The sequence below is a fragment of the Peromyscus leucopus genome, chromosome 7, assembly GCF_004664715.2.
Source record: "Peromyscus leucopus breed LL Stock chromosome 7, UCI_PerLeu_2.1, whole genome shotgun sequence".
Lineage (NCBI taxonomy): Eukaryota > Metazoa > Chordata > Mammalia > Rodentia > Cricetidae > Peromyscus > Peromyscus leucopus.
In genome coordinates this window covers 5,117,501-5,131,132 of record NC_051069.1, presented here as the reverse complement: position 1 = coordinate 5,131,132, position 13,632 = coordinate 5,117,501, and the positions used below count along the sequence as shown (strand labels likewise).

Below are 13,632 nucleotides of genomic sequence, written 5' to 3'. Positions count from 1 at the left end.
TGTAATCTAGTCCTCAGGGAAGCGGAGGCAAGCAAGACAAGGTCAAGACCTGCTCGGGCTATGAAGCAAGTTCAAGGCCAGCCTAGGCAAGACCCAGTCTCAAAAGGAAAAGGAAGGCTTAGGGTAGAGCTCAGTGGTAGAACACTTCCCTAGGGTCACTTCCACAAGTTGAAAGAGGAGAGGAGGGGAGGGAAGGGGAGGGACAGGACGCAGGCACAACAAAGGGAACCAGTGGCCAGTCTGGCCATATTAATGCTTCTTCATACACAGGCCCAAAGGCTTGCAATGCTGACATCCTGACCTGAAACTACTAGTGAGAAAGCAGCCTCTTGTTATGAGCATGTATCTTTATTCAGGATATCAACAGGCTATAAATTACTTCTGAAACTCTGTACAGTCAGAAGAAGTTTAAAGGAAATACAAACAACACCTGTGTTATAGGAAAGAATGTACTTTTAGTCCGGCTCGTCTACACCACCTGTTCTTTGCCATTACCTCACATAACCTAAGACCCTGGAGAGGTTTGCATGCCTGAATTCACAAAAGCCTGGGGACACCTGCCGTGTGATCTCATGTGTGGACTTGTCATTCCAGGAGACCATAAGACCACCATTCCAACCGACAGGCCTTCCTGGTCTTCACGTGGACAGTGTTCCTTTGTTCCTCTTCTAGCAGACTGGAGTCGGGGACGCAAATGGAAGAAAGGATGTTATTTTATTGGGTTCAGGCTGCAAATGCAGTCTTGGGCTAGGCCCCGAGTTCAAGTACAAGGGAAGCCTCATCGATCCCTGCATCATCCCGGCCCTGTGCTAAGTGGCTCACTGTATAAAGACAAAGCGTCTGGCTTTGGGTCACATGTAACATCAGGCAAACTCAGAGGAAACCGCTGCCAGTCCTTGAAGGATGCACGGCCAGAACAAACACAGAAAAGTCAAGGAACCTCTGTCTACAGCTGCCTTCTAAACAAAATCACGTCTCCATCTCATGCTAAAGACACAGGCCAAGGAAACAGACCACTGGCCATCAGGAGCCTATGCAAGAAACAGCAGCACAAGGGGAGACACCCCAGCAAGATCCAGGGGCGAAAAGCTATTGCACTGCAAATCTTGGCTTTGACCCTGGCTCAGAGCCTTTATTCCTGGTAGAAAAGCAAGGTTAACTCCGGACCTTAAAGGACAAAGCGGCGGTATTGTTTCAATGCAATTGTCACACCTGGCATCTCACACCCCAACAGAGAGTTATCTGCACCGGTTCAGCAGAAGGGCCTGCGATATAAGCAAGAGTGTGGCTCCAATCTGTCAGTGTCTGCAGTGTGGAAACTGGTGTGCACATTTCATGTGGATAATTGGCTAAATGAAGAAACTCAATGCCTTGGCCCAACCATGAACTACACACAGGTACATGAAGCCAAATATTGACAAGTCAAGTTGAAAACTTAAAACCCATTAAAACGCCAGGTCTGTGTGTCTGACATGGAGAACAGACTAAATAAATCTGAGCACAACGAAGCTGTTTGGAAAGTATCTTTGATACAGAAGTGCCCGAGTGGCCAGAAATTCTTTCTTTATGACACAGTGAGCCAACTCCTGATCCTTCACTTCCTATCTCCCCCACTGTGAGCCATCGAGGACCGGGTTATAGCCATAGAGCTCTGAGCCACAAGCATCTACCACCTCTAAGGCTGGCAGAGGCAGTACAAGACACCCCCCCCCAAATTTACACCTTTCTTTCCTGTTTACATCTGACTGCCAGATAGCAACTTCTTCCGAACTGAAACAGTCGCTTCCCAGAAGGAGTGAGGAGGCCCCAAGACTGGGAAAGTAGAAGCAACTTGCAAGGCTCAGGAAGACCCTGAAAGTTACACAATTCACAAGGTTCCTCTAAAAAATAGCAAGCAATTGCTCAGGAGAAGGGACTCTCCAGACAACCAAGCTACTGAAAAGCTGGCCAAGGAGTCCCAGGAATACGGCTTTCATGAGATGTCACCCATATTAGGGTGAGCTTCTTGGGGAATACAGCTGCTTTTGCGTCACCCATGCATGCTCATGTCAGTAACCCCAATGAACTCACTAGTCCACTAAGCTGGACATCGGTGGGATCACTCCTGTGATCTGCCTTCTGTGCCCTACCCGCAGTGACTAGGCATTTGTTCACATCCCCTCAGCCAAAGTCGCACAACATAGTACCACACGGCCCGAGGCTGTCCCTAACACAAAGGACCAACATAATTTAAAATTGTCTCCCTGGGAAGGTCCTTCCTAGGGACATGCTGAAGGTATGAGGGAGCAAAATCCAAATGAGTAGTAAATAATGAGCAACCCACTATCTGTTGTCCATAAAACCGTATTTCTAGTCAGGGTTACTACACAAGCCTCTACTCCCAGTACATGTGGAGCTGAGACAGGAGGACTACCAGGAGTTGGCAGCAGCTGCGCTACAGAGTGATAACCTGCCTCAAAGAAAAACGATTTGACTCATGGCCCAGGAAGTGAAGAGTAGAAGGAGCCCCATGCGAGACCAACAATCCAGGCTGTCTCACCCACTACCACACTCCTGCAGTGTGGCCCACGTGAGTCCCTTCACCCGAGGCCTCACTGAACAGTGGGGACACCTGCCACCTGGACAGCAGGAGAGTTAAGCTGCAAGAATGGGCACCAGACACTCAGCCCAGGACCTCGGATGCTGCACGGCTCCATACATGGCTTTCTGAACTGTCAATGACTCAGAAGAAGAATCGGTTTAGTTCTTAGAAAACAGGAACCAGATACGTTGGAAGTGTTTACGGAGGTGACTGGCCAGCCGTGCAGCCTACACTACTACATGGGTATCTCGGGCATGATTTCAGGGTGCACTCAGCACATGGACTCAAGGCTCCCCTTTAAGCCCCTCCTGACACACACCTCCCTCCTGCAATGCCCCTCAGGCCCTCACTCTGCCTGCTCTAAGGTGTCTGAGCCTCGAACGGTCACTTGCAGGTGTCGCGTGAGGCCAGCGGATGCTGCCTGCTCTTCCAAATGGAAAAACCCCAGCTGTTTTGAGAGCTACAGACAGCATGCCACTGCACAGAGGCCTTGGAGGGTTTCAAGGCATCAATCCGAGCGGCATGATATTGAAGGAAGGATCCAGAAGCTAAGACCACAACCTACAACAGCTGTAATGAAGGTAAGGTACAAGTACCAGACATAAAACACAAGACAAAGTCCTGCCAGGTCTTCAGCACACACACACACACACACACACACACACACACACACACACACACACACTCAGAGTCAGGGGGCTCACTAAGTCACACTCAATGACAAATCACTGTACTGGGAACTTCAGAGCAATAGGCATCATTTCCCCAAATATGGTCTATAAGCCAGCACATCAGTGCCGCCTGTGGCATGCCAGCATGGCTGACTCTCAGGCCGCACCCAGTCCTCCCACAGCAGGATCTACAGTTTATTTGAATTATGAAAACATACTAATTGAGCTGGGCGGTGGTGGCACACGCTCTTAATCCCACCCCTCAGGAGGCAGAGGCAGGCAGATCTCTGTGAGTTTGAGGCCAGCCTGCTCTACAGAATGAGTTCCAGGACAGCCAGAGATACACAGAGAAAAACTGTCTTGAAAAACAAACAAAAACCATGTTAACTGAACAATAATGGAATGCACTGTGATATTTCAGTATATGAATATGTCCTGAGAATTGGAGATTTAACAAGGTACCTTAGCAACTCGGCCTGAGGGTACTTAGAACCCCAAAGTCTACTCAGATAGGGCTGATAGTTGACTTGGGTTTTTATGTGATGTCTTCCTTCTTGTTGGACTGAGTTCCGTGACTGTGTGTCAACTCTGAATGGCTGGTGTGTACTTGATAAGTTAAGTGTCAAATGAATGGGCAGTCTACCAACTGACTGATAGAAGGCATCTACATTGTGGCAAGTACAAAGAAAGATTCTTTAATGATGGAGAGGGAGACAGACAGACATACGAGAGAGACATGTGAACACTTGGGTGGGGAAAGATGTGGCAGTGGGATGGAACAGGCTGAATGAGGAGGTATGCATATGCCCCAGGGAAACGGTTCCTAGGGAGACCATGGTACCTGCATCTGCCATCATGTGGACTGTCCTGCTATAGACCAGAAGCAATAGCCAGTGTGGCTGTATGGTGAAAGGGAAGGGAAGAGACAGGATGATAAAGATGGTATGTTTGGCTCTGGTGATGGCTGTTGGTAAGGACAGAAAAATCACATGCAGATTTTCAGCAGCCATCTCTAAGGCTTTTGGAACTGGGCACGAGAGAGCCTGGCCCACCAGGTACATCCAACCTTTTGGCATTGTAACCATAATGTTGTTATCTACAAAGTTCAAACTGGAGTACCATGTGATTGTGTTATCAAAAAATAGATAGATAGATAGATAGATAGATAGATAGATAGATAGATAGATAGATATCACCAAAAAGGTCATAATGTTTTAAGTAATTTCATGATTTGTATTGGGCCAAATTCATAGTTACTATAGGGCACACACAGCCAATGGCTGAAGGTCATTGTGTCTGAATGGAATGAGCCCATCAACCAAGCCTGGCTGAACTCTTTAGCTGCTGCTCACAATCTCTTTAGGCTCATGAAATAGCAACATAAACATTACTCACGGTCTTCAACAAGCTGATCCAGGAATTTAGGGATGTCCAAGCACCAGAGGGGCCTCGATTCCAGTCCAGATGTTACCCTGCAGCAGCGCACTGGCAAAGGAAACACAAATGCCAGTTCAGAGACCTCATTAAGAAATGTCTTAGTGAGCCAGGTGTGGTGGCACATGCCATTAATCCCAGCACTTGAGAGGCAGTAGCAGGCGGAACTCTGAGTTAGAACGGCTAGCCTAGTCTACAGAGCTAGTTTCAGGACAGCCAGGGCTACCCAGAGAGACCCTACCACCAAAAAAGAAAAATAAAGTATTAGTTACTTGCTCATGGCTGTGACAAAACACTTGATAAGAAGAGCCTAATGGAGAAAAGGCTTATTCTGCCTCTCCCAGCTCATTTTCCAAAGCACAGCCCATCAGGTGAGGATATCATGCCAACCGGAGCAGGAAGCAGAAAGCCACAGCATCTAATCGGAAAGCCGAGACAAATGCTAGTGCTCATCTCACTTTTTTTTTACCCAGTGCAGGGCTCCAGCCCATGGCATGGTGTCACCCACATTTACTGGTTTCTCCACCTCAGTTAACCCAATCTAGAAACCCTCACAGAGACATGCCCAGAGGCTTGTTTCCATGGTGATGCTAAATCCTCTCAAACTAGCAATCAAGATGAAGGATCACAGCAGGGGAGCAACATCCTCACCACAGTGAACACTCCTGATTGGATTTCAGACTATGAAGAGGGAGGAGTGGAATTTCTGGTCTCCAGGCACAGTGCAGCCTCAGAGCTGGCAAACCCCCGGTCTTCAGCCTGAGAGGGAGACTCCATCTACCCACTGCAGACCAAGTATAGTTGCTCAGAGCCCCAGGGACCCTGGGAAACCAGTGGCTGGAGGTGCTCAGATATGGTGCCAAGGCACAGAACACAAACAGGCCTTGCCCCAAATCAGCAGCACGGGATCAGAACCAACAACAGGCAGTTACCTTCCTAATAAAACTCCATGTCTAAACAAACATTATCCTTGTTCTGTCTGGCTCTAGACAAGGGAGGAGTTCCTAAGCATTTCTCTAATTCATTCATATTCTCCCCCTTTCTCTTTCCCTCTCTCTCTTCCCTCCTCCTCCCCCTCCTCTCTAGACCTGCACCAACCAAAGTGAGGTTCCTGGTTTTCCTTTAAAAAAAAAAAAATCAGAGTTCAAAAAGAAACAGAACTATTTTGTATGCATGGAAGAAGATTATCTAAATCCTTCAGCAAGAAATCTAAAGATATAAAAACCAAATATGCATCTTTGAGATGTAAAGAACCAAGAGAAAACATTCCAGCCCTGCACTTCAGATTGGCAGACCTGGGAGAACCTTGAATCTGAGATCTTCACCACAGGCTAATGTTTCATTCTTGATGCCCTAGCTGCTAGTGCCACTTTAGGAAGCTGTGGACCCTGAAGGAGGTGGAGGATAGCTAAATTAGGTCAACAGTGGCATGTGCTCAGTTCAGATATGATGCCAAGACACAGAACACAAACAGGCTTTTGAAGGGTAGAACTGACCCCTCGTTCTGATCCATCACCAAGTGGGGAGGCTCGGACATACACTTCTACCACCATGAACTCCACCATGCATTCCACACCATGACAGGATGAACCCCTCTAAAATTGTGAGCCAAACATTAGTTTTCCTCCCTGAAGGAAAGTTGTTTCTGTCAGGTGTTGTGGTCACAGAGATTGAAAAAAAAATTAGTGGATATGAGAGCCAAGAGACCAGAATCCATCCCAGGAAATGCTTGGGGACCATAGGTAAGATTCAAGGGAACAGAGCCCATCCCAGGAAATGCTTGGGGACCAGAGATGAGATTCAAGGGACCAGAACGCATCCCAGGAGATGCTTGAGGACCATCAAAATTAGGACATCTTAAAGGATGGCAGACTGACTCCTGTCCCGTTTCATTTTGATGAAATGAAATAGACAATCAAAATGCTCATTCTGTAGGAAATGAGGCTTCTGATTATGGTCTGGGTTCTTAAATTAAATCTTCACCTAATTATATGTTGAACATAATCCTCTAAACAGTTGCCTCTCCTCCTAGATTTTAGCTGCAGCTGGTCCTGACTAACCACTGCAACCCAGCAGCTTATGCCTAACCCATGGATGCCAGATCAGCTCACCTGTAAAAAGGGGAATAAGGTAAGCCCAAGGCACTCTGCGAATACAAAATTTGACAACTCTCTTCACTCTGGGAACACAGAGCTGAATAAACCTCACATGACATTGGCTTCCACAAAGTATAATGACTTGCCGACTTTGAGAAAGGGGCCGTCAGTCTTTATCAATCTGAGTTGCTGTGTCTCTTTGGCAATCATTATTACATTGGTGTAACAGACTTAAGTTATGTTAGCTATATTCTGTCTGTAGAGTCAGCTCCAGCCTCCCTCTCCCTACCCCACTACATACACTAAATGGGGATTTGGATCTGTTTCCCCAAAGACCATTACTTTTTATAAGGCAAAGTTAAGGTTTCTTTTGCACAAAGCAGAATTCAGACAATGAGGTCATTTGTTTGGAAACTACAGCAACCATTCCAATTTTTTTTTCCTGTGTTCACATTCTAGTTACTCTGGATCATGAGAAGGAGACAGAGATGTCAGAGAAAAATGCAAAGGCTTCTAAGGCCACCCACAGCATGGTCAAGGCCTCCACACTGGGATACCCAGGCACATAGCTAACTGATCACTTCCCGTCCAATAGTTAGACACTTGTCAACCCAAGAAGCCAATGAAGCTAGAGACAAACCAAATATAAGACTAGAAATGGTCAACAGTCCCCAGATCCATCTAAACAAACACATAAAACCGTCCCACAGTGTCTACAATGTTCCTTATTCTCAAGGGAGAAAAGGGAGCGGGAATAGAGAGCTTTGAAAACTCCTCCAAAAATCCAATGGCCCTTTAAGCCTGAGAGAGAACAGAGTCAGTTGTGTATCCAGATGCAAGGGATAGTGTGGCTCTCCTCGTAGCCAGGATCGCTCAGGACTGCTGGAGGTCTCACCTAAGAGCCTCAGCATGGATCTTCTCTTACAAAGCTCAGTACTCAACTTCCAAGATTAATAGTAATGATAATAGATAAAAGCACACACAAAAATATGCATAGTTCTAATGAGAGACAGAAAGGGGGTGGATCCAGATGGGAGGAGAGGTGGGGGAGAACTGGGAGGAGTAGAGAGAAGGGAAACCATAATCAGGATATATTATGTGAGAAAAGAATTTATTTTCAATAAACATTTGAAAAATAAAAATAAGCAAATAAATAAAAGAATGTGCATAGTAAGCTGAGTGGTGGTGGCTCACATCTTTAATTCCAGCACTCTGGAAGCAGGGGCAGGTGAATCTCAGTGAGTTCAAGGCCAGCTGGTCTACAAACAGAGTTCCAGAACAACCAGGACTATTGCACAGAGAAATCTTGTCTTGAAAAAAACTAACCAAACAAACAAAAGAATATGCATAGTAATCATTTTGTTCTTGTATGAAAACTAGAAAATTATCTACTAAATATTTTTATGACATGTCATATTTTAGTGAATTTTTAAACATAATTTTGTTTCTTTTTTAAAAGGACTTATATTCTTTTTAATTATATGCATGGAGGCAGGAATATATGCAAATTCATGGGGGGGGGTCCACAGAGGCTCAATCTCCCTGGAGCTGGAGTTGAGGTACATGTGAACTGCTCAATGTGCGTTATAGGAACCAAACGAGAGCAGTGTATCTTCTAACCGCTGAGCCATCTCTCCAGCCCTTTGTTTTCATTTTTTAAAGACTGATTTATTTTTATATGTATACGAATGCCTGCTTGTCTGTATGTGTATCACATATTATTAGCAGATGCTGCTCGAGGCCAGTAGAGGGTGTCCCACCACTGAAACTGGAGTGACAGGAAGGTGTGAACTACCAGATATGGACACTGGGGGCTGAACTTGGGTCCTCTGAAAGATCAGAACCATCTCTCCAGCCCTATAATTTTGTTTTCTTAAAATCTTAGTCTCAGATCATATTTCATTTGAAAACCAAGAGGGTTTTCCCAATAATAATCTAGATGGGTATTTTATTTTTTATATGTTACTATGCCTTCACATCTGAGCACAAATATCTGGACCCTCGGAAAATAAATAATCAGTATTTCACTTTTTAGACAGGGAGATGCTGGTCACCTCTTAGGGGAAGGGAAGGCATGGACTCCATAGGTGTCCATTTTACTCCTTATGACTGATCCCTCCTAATTCTGTTGGCCTTGAACTCCTAAGTTCAGGTGATCCTCCTCAGCCTCCCAGCTAAATGTGACTACAGGGAGTTACCACAGTACTAGGCCTTGAAAATCTATCTAGACATTTTAAGAATCACAATAAAACATTTAAAAAAAAACAAACAAGCAAATGAAAACCACAAAACAGATTCAAGCCAGTGAAGGGAATCTTCCAGGATTGTTCTGAGAATTATTCTCAGTCCGTTTTAAGATGCCAGAAAAATGTGAAGTGAGCCCCAGAGCCTGTCAAGGGCAGGGTCTGACAAGCCAGGCAGAAGGCTCTAGAGACATTGTCTATAAATACATCTTCCCTTTGGAAAGTCTACACCTTGGCACAGTCCTGCATTCTGAGCTCATGCCATGCTGGGCCAGCACTGGGTACCTGTGCACCCAAGGGTCTTCTCTGACACATTCTGCAAGTCTATTTCCTGAGGCACATTATGTCACCAGGAACAATGTTCTTACGCTGTCCTTAGCCGCTGAGGGTCAAGAGAAGGGCCAGATATTCTGCAGATCTGGGAGGACCCTGCTTCCTCCTGCTGAGACGCTAAACCCAGGCTCCTTCATCCTCCCCCTCCAGTACCTCATCCTCTCTTTGCCTTTCCTATGCCAATTCTGCTCATTGGCTAAATCCCATCAAGTCATCCATCGGCCATAAAATGAATAAGAGATAGAGAGATGTGGACAGTGTGTCTCAACCTCTAGCCCTCCCCACGCTCACCAGAAGCATCTTGACCGAATTAGTGAGTAAGAGCATGTCATCTAGACTGTTCTGAAGGTCTCACTGGAGACGGAGTTTGTCATCTTTTAAGTCAATATCCTCATTCCTTTCGTGTTGCTAAAACAGAAGATGTGGGACCAGAAGACTGATTTTTACAAACAAAAACAAAATAAAACACATTATTTCTGGATATGAGGTTCGTATCCAGACAGGGCCTTCATGACGTGGCATCCCATGGTAGAAGAAGCATGAGAGTAAAAGGGAAAGAGGGGGCTAAGCAGCCTTGGCAAGAAAACCTACTACATGGTACGTACAGCACGCACATCTGTGGGTGGGGTCATGTGTGCCTATACACAGAGGCCAGAAGTTGGCGCCAGATGTCACCCTGCAAGTGCTGTCTACTTTGGTTTTTTTGAGACAGAGTCTTTCACCAGGCCTTGGGGCTCCCCAGTTAGACGACACTAGCTGACAAGCACTACGTGGGATCACAAGCATGTGTTGCAATGCTCAGCTTTTTACACGCATGCTGGGAACCTGTACTCATGCATGTGAGGCAAGAATATTTAGCCCAGACAGCCCAACAAAGCTACCTCGCACGTCCAAAACCTACTCTTAAGACAGCTGATCTACTCTCGTGGCCATGGCCATTAGTCCATGCGTGGGGCACGGCCCTCGTGGCCTGAAATCCTCTTAACCAGGCCTGACTCACCATATTATGTCACTGGGAATTAAGACTACACACAGGGACTTTGATGGACATTTAAATTTCAGTAGCTGTAATAGTCAAAAAGCGACACTGATACTTAGTAGCATTTTGACCTGGTTTTAGGCAGTGCACATGGACCTAACTAACATCCAGGAAAAGCATACAGGCCCAATTACTGTAGTTCCTTTTCTTCTGCTGAGGGTCTCCTCTTCTCTCCTAGGTCTGCTATTTAAAAAGCAATCACAGAGCCGACTTTTCAAGATGTTTGTGTGTGTGTGTGTTGTGTGTGTGTGTGTGTTGTGTGTGTGTGTGTGTCTCTGTTTACGTGTATGTATTCACGAGTGGGTGGGTGGGTTCCAGCACATGCATGCACATACAATTCTTGACTGACTCAAGATAATAGCTTTACAGGGAAACCATTGTTAAGAGCTCAGGAAGAGACAAGTCTTGCCAACTCCAGAAGAACAAAGGGTTTTAGCAATCAAAGTGGGGACATGATAACCTCACTCCCTCAAGCCCCCGCCCCTAAGCCTGTGCATGGGGGACCCTTTTCAAACTTGGAGTGCTCCCTTGTAAGTACCATCTCCACCCTGGAGGATGGGGTGGGAGGATGGTCAAGCCAGGAAACAGATTCCAGAGGTGGTTCTTTGATATTCAGCCCAGACAACCCACTGGCCACCACCGGGGCTCCTCCACCAGGCAGAGGGCGGGAACTCTCTCTGAAGCTAGAGACCTCAGCCTACCCAAAGGTATTAGTCACTGCATCCAGCTGCTAGTTCCTGTCCAGTGAGGGCCTGAGCCAGGACTGAAACGCACAGTCAGTTAACTGCCCGGCATCTCTGAAGCACCAGGCTACTAACCCTTAGCTCCCAGTGACTCATGCCAGTGGGCCCCTCAAGGGTCACATGTTCCGGCTTCTGGATGCCTATGTTTCTAGCATTATCTTGACAGCCAATGAGAGTGACCTGGAGCAGATGATGGGGCTACAGTTGGGTAGGATCCAAGCAGGAGCCTAGATGCCAACCCTCCTCTCTGTTTATGGCCTACATATCCAAGCAGTACGTTCTGAAAGAGAAGTAAAAGTTCCTTTCAAGGTCTTCAACCTTTGTGAACAATGTCACATCCCTTCCCCCCCCATAAAGTCATATTCTTATATTATTAGGCAATATCAAGACAAAATGCTTTAAGTATTTCATCTGTTCCAGTAGGCCCTCTCCACATTTGTAAAGCAGCATCATTTATTTTATACAGAATGCTTGACACCCATGGATGGAAAAAGGCCCCTTCAGGGACCCCCCACAACACAGTGAATTTGCTTACATCCTGACCCGTGCTGGTAGGGAGTTAAAGGTGAAAAAACAAACAAGATTAAAAATAAATAAATAAATATAGGGGAGTGAGGAGGTGGTTTTGTGTGTGTAAAGAGCTTGTGGTCCAAGCACACAGACTAAATTTGAACCCCAGAACTCACATAAAAGCAAGTATGCATCCGTAATTTCAGGGTTCCTAGGATGAGATGAAAGACGGATTTAGGAGACTCCCCAGAAGCTCATGGAACACCTGGGCTGGGCAGCAAACAACAAGAGAGGCCCTCTCAAGCAAGGTGAAAGGTGAGAACTGTGGCGGTTTGAATGGGGGGGGGCACAGCCTCATGTCTGAATGCTTGTTCCTGGGTTCCTGGGACTGGGGCGGGTTAAGAGGCTTGGCTCTGTAGGAAGAGGTGCCTCACTGGGAGTGAGCTCTGAGGTTTTAAAAGACCTCCACCACTCCTGGCCCTTCCCCATCTCCGCTCCCTGCCTCCTATGTGCAGATCCAGATGTGAGCTCTGACTTTGCTCACCAGCATGGACTCTGAACCTTCTAAAACTTATCAGAAGCCAAATTAAACATTGCTTATAAGTTGTCTTGATCACTGATTTATCACAGCAACAGAAAAGTAACTAAGCCAAGGGCTGTCCTAGTTCAGGATGCCTACTGCTGTGATGAAACACCGTGACCAGAGCCACCTTGGGAGGAAAGGGTTTGTTGGGCTTACTCTTCCCTAATCACTGTTCAGCTCAAAGGAAGTCTGGATAGAAACTCAAACAGGACACAAACCTGGAGGGAGGAGCCAAGGAAGAGGCCATGGAGGAGTCCTGCTTACTGGCTTGCTCCACATGGCTTGCTCAGCCTGCTTTCTTATAGAACCCAGGACCACTTGTCCAAGGATGGACCCACCCACAATGGGCGGGGCCCTCCACCATCAATCTCAATTGAGGCTCCTCCCTCTCCAGTGATTCTACCTTGTGTCAAGCTGACATAAAACTATCCAGCACAAGGACCTACACTCCCGGTTATCCTTGGATCTCCACATACAAACACAGCATGCTATTGTACCAATACACACACACACACACACACACACACACAAACACACACACACACACACACACACACACACACACACACAGAGTACATATGAAGGCTGTGCGACCTGAAGAAGCTTTAGCACTGCCCCCCACCCCCACCCCCGCCCCCACCCAACCCCGTGATGACACTTTTGGAAAGAGGCCATCAGCTGCATCTCCTCCCACTTACAGTGCAGCCTCTTCCAGCTCTCTCCCCTCCCCACCAGCACCCCCCCTCCCCGGATGCTCACTAGCAGCCCCCACGATACTGTGCTCAGCATGCTGAAGAATGTTCGTCTCTCTCAACCAGCAGCTGCTGCGAAGTAAGGCTTGCACTTTCCTCCCCAGGATCAGGACCTGCTGAGGACCTGGTGTCCGGGACACTGGTGATGAGGAAAGGTGACAGGTGAGGAAGCCATTCTTATAGGATAAACAGTGTGGAGAGGGGGCAGGGTACCACTGCATTCCTCCACATTCCCTCCCCCTCGCCCCCATCTCAAGAATCCAGCATCATTTAGTGACTTTACAATCAGCATTGAAAACTCAAGAGCTAGGGCCTGGGAGGAGAGCTCAGTCAACAAACGGCTTGCATTGCTAGCTCAAAGACCTGAGTTTGATCCCCAGAACTTTAAAAGGCCAGGTGTGATGACCTGGGAGGCGGAGGCAGGCAAATCCGCTGTCAGCCAGCCTAGTCTACTTGGCAAATACCAGGCTAATGAAAGACCCTGTTGGTACCTGAGGAACAACAGCAAAGGTTGTCCTCTGGCCTCGAAACACACGTGCACATAACCACATAAACGTGCACCTGAACAAATGAAGGGAGGAGAGGAAGGGAGGAAGGGAAGAGAAAGGAAAGGAAAGGAAACTCAAGAGCTATACTCAAGATAGGAA

At 46.8% G+C, this 13,632-nt stretch overlaps 1 protein-coding gene across 1 annotated transcript in view; it reads right to left on the bottom strand.

Moving 5' to 3' along the window:
* Tln2 (talin 2) overlaps nucleotides 1-13,632 on the bottom strand; it is a 427,714-nt gene that overhangs the window by 343,737 nt on the left and 70,345 nt on the right. Inside the window, exon 2 of the mRNA XM_028864471.2 lies at nucleotides 4,648-4,737. The gene's annotated coding sequence lies outside the window, so the exon portion shown is untranslated. The remainder of the gene's footprint in view (nucleotides 1-4,647; nucleotides 4,738-13,632) is intronic.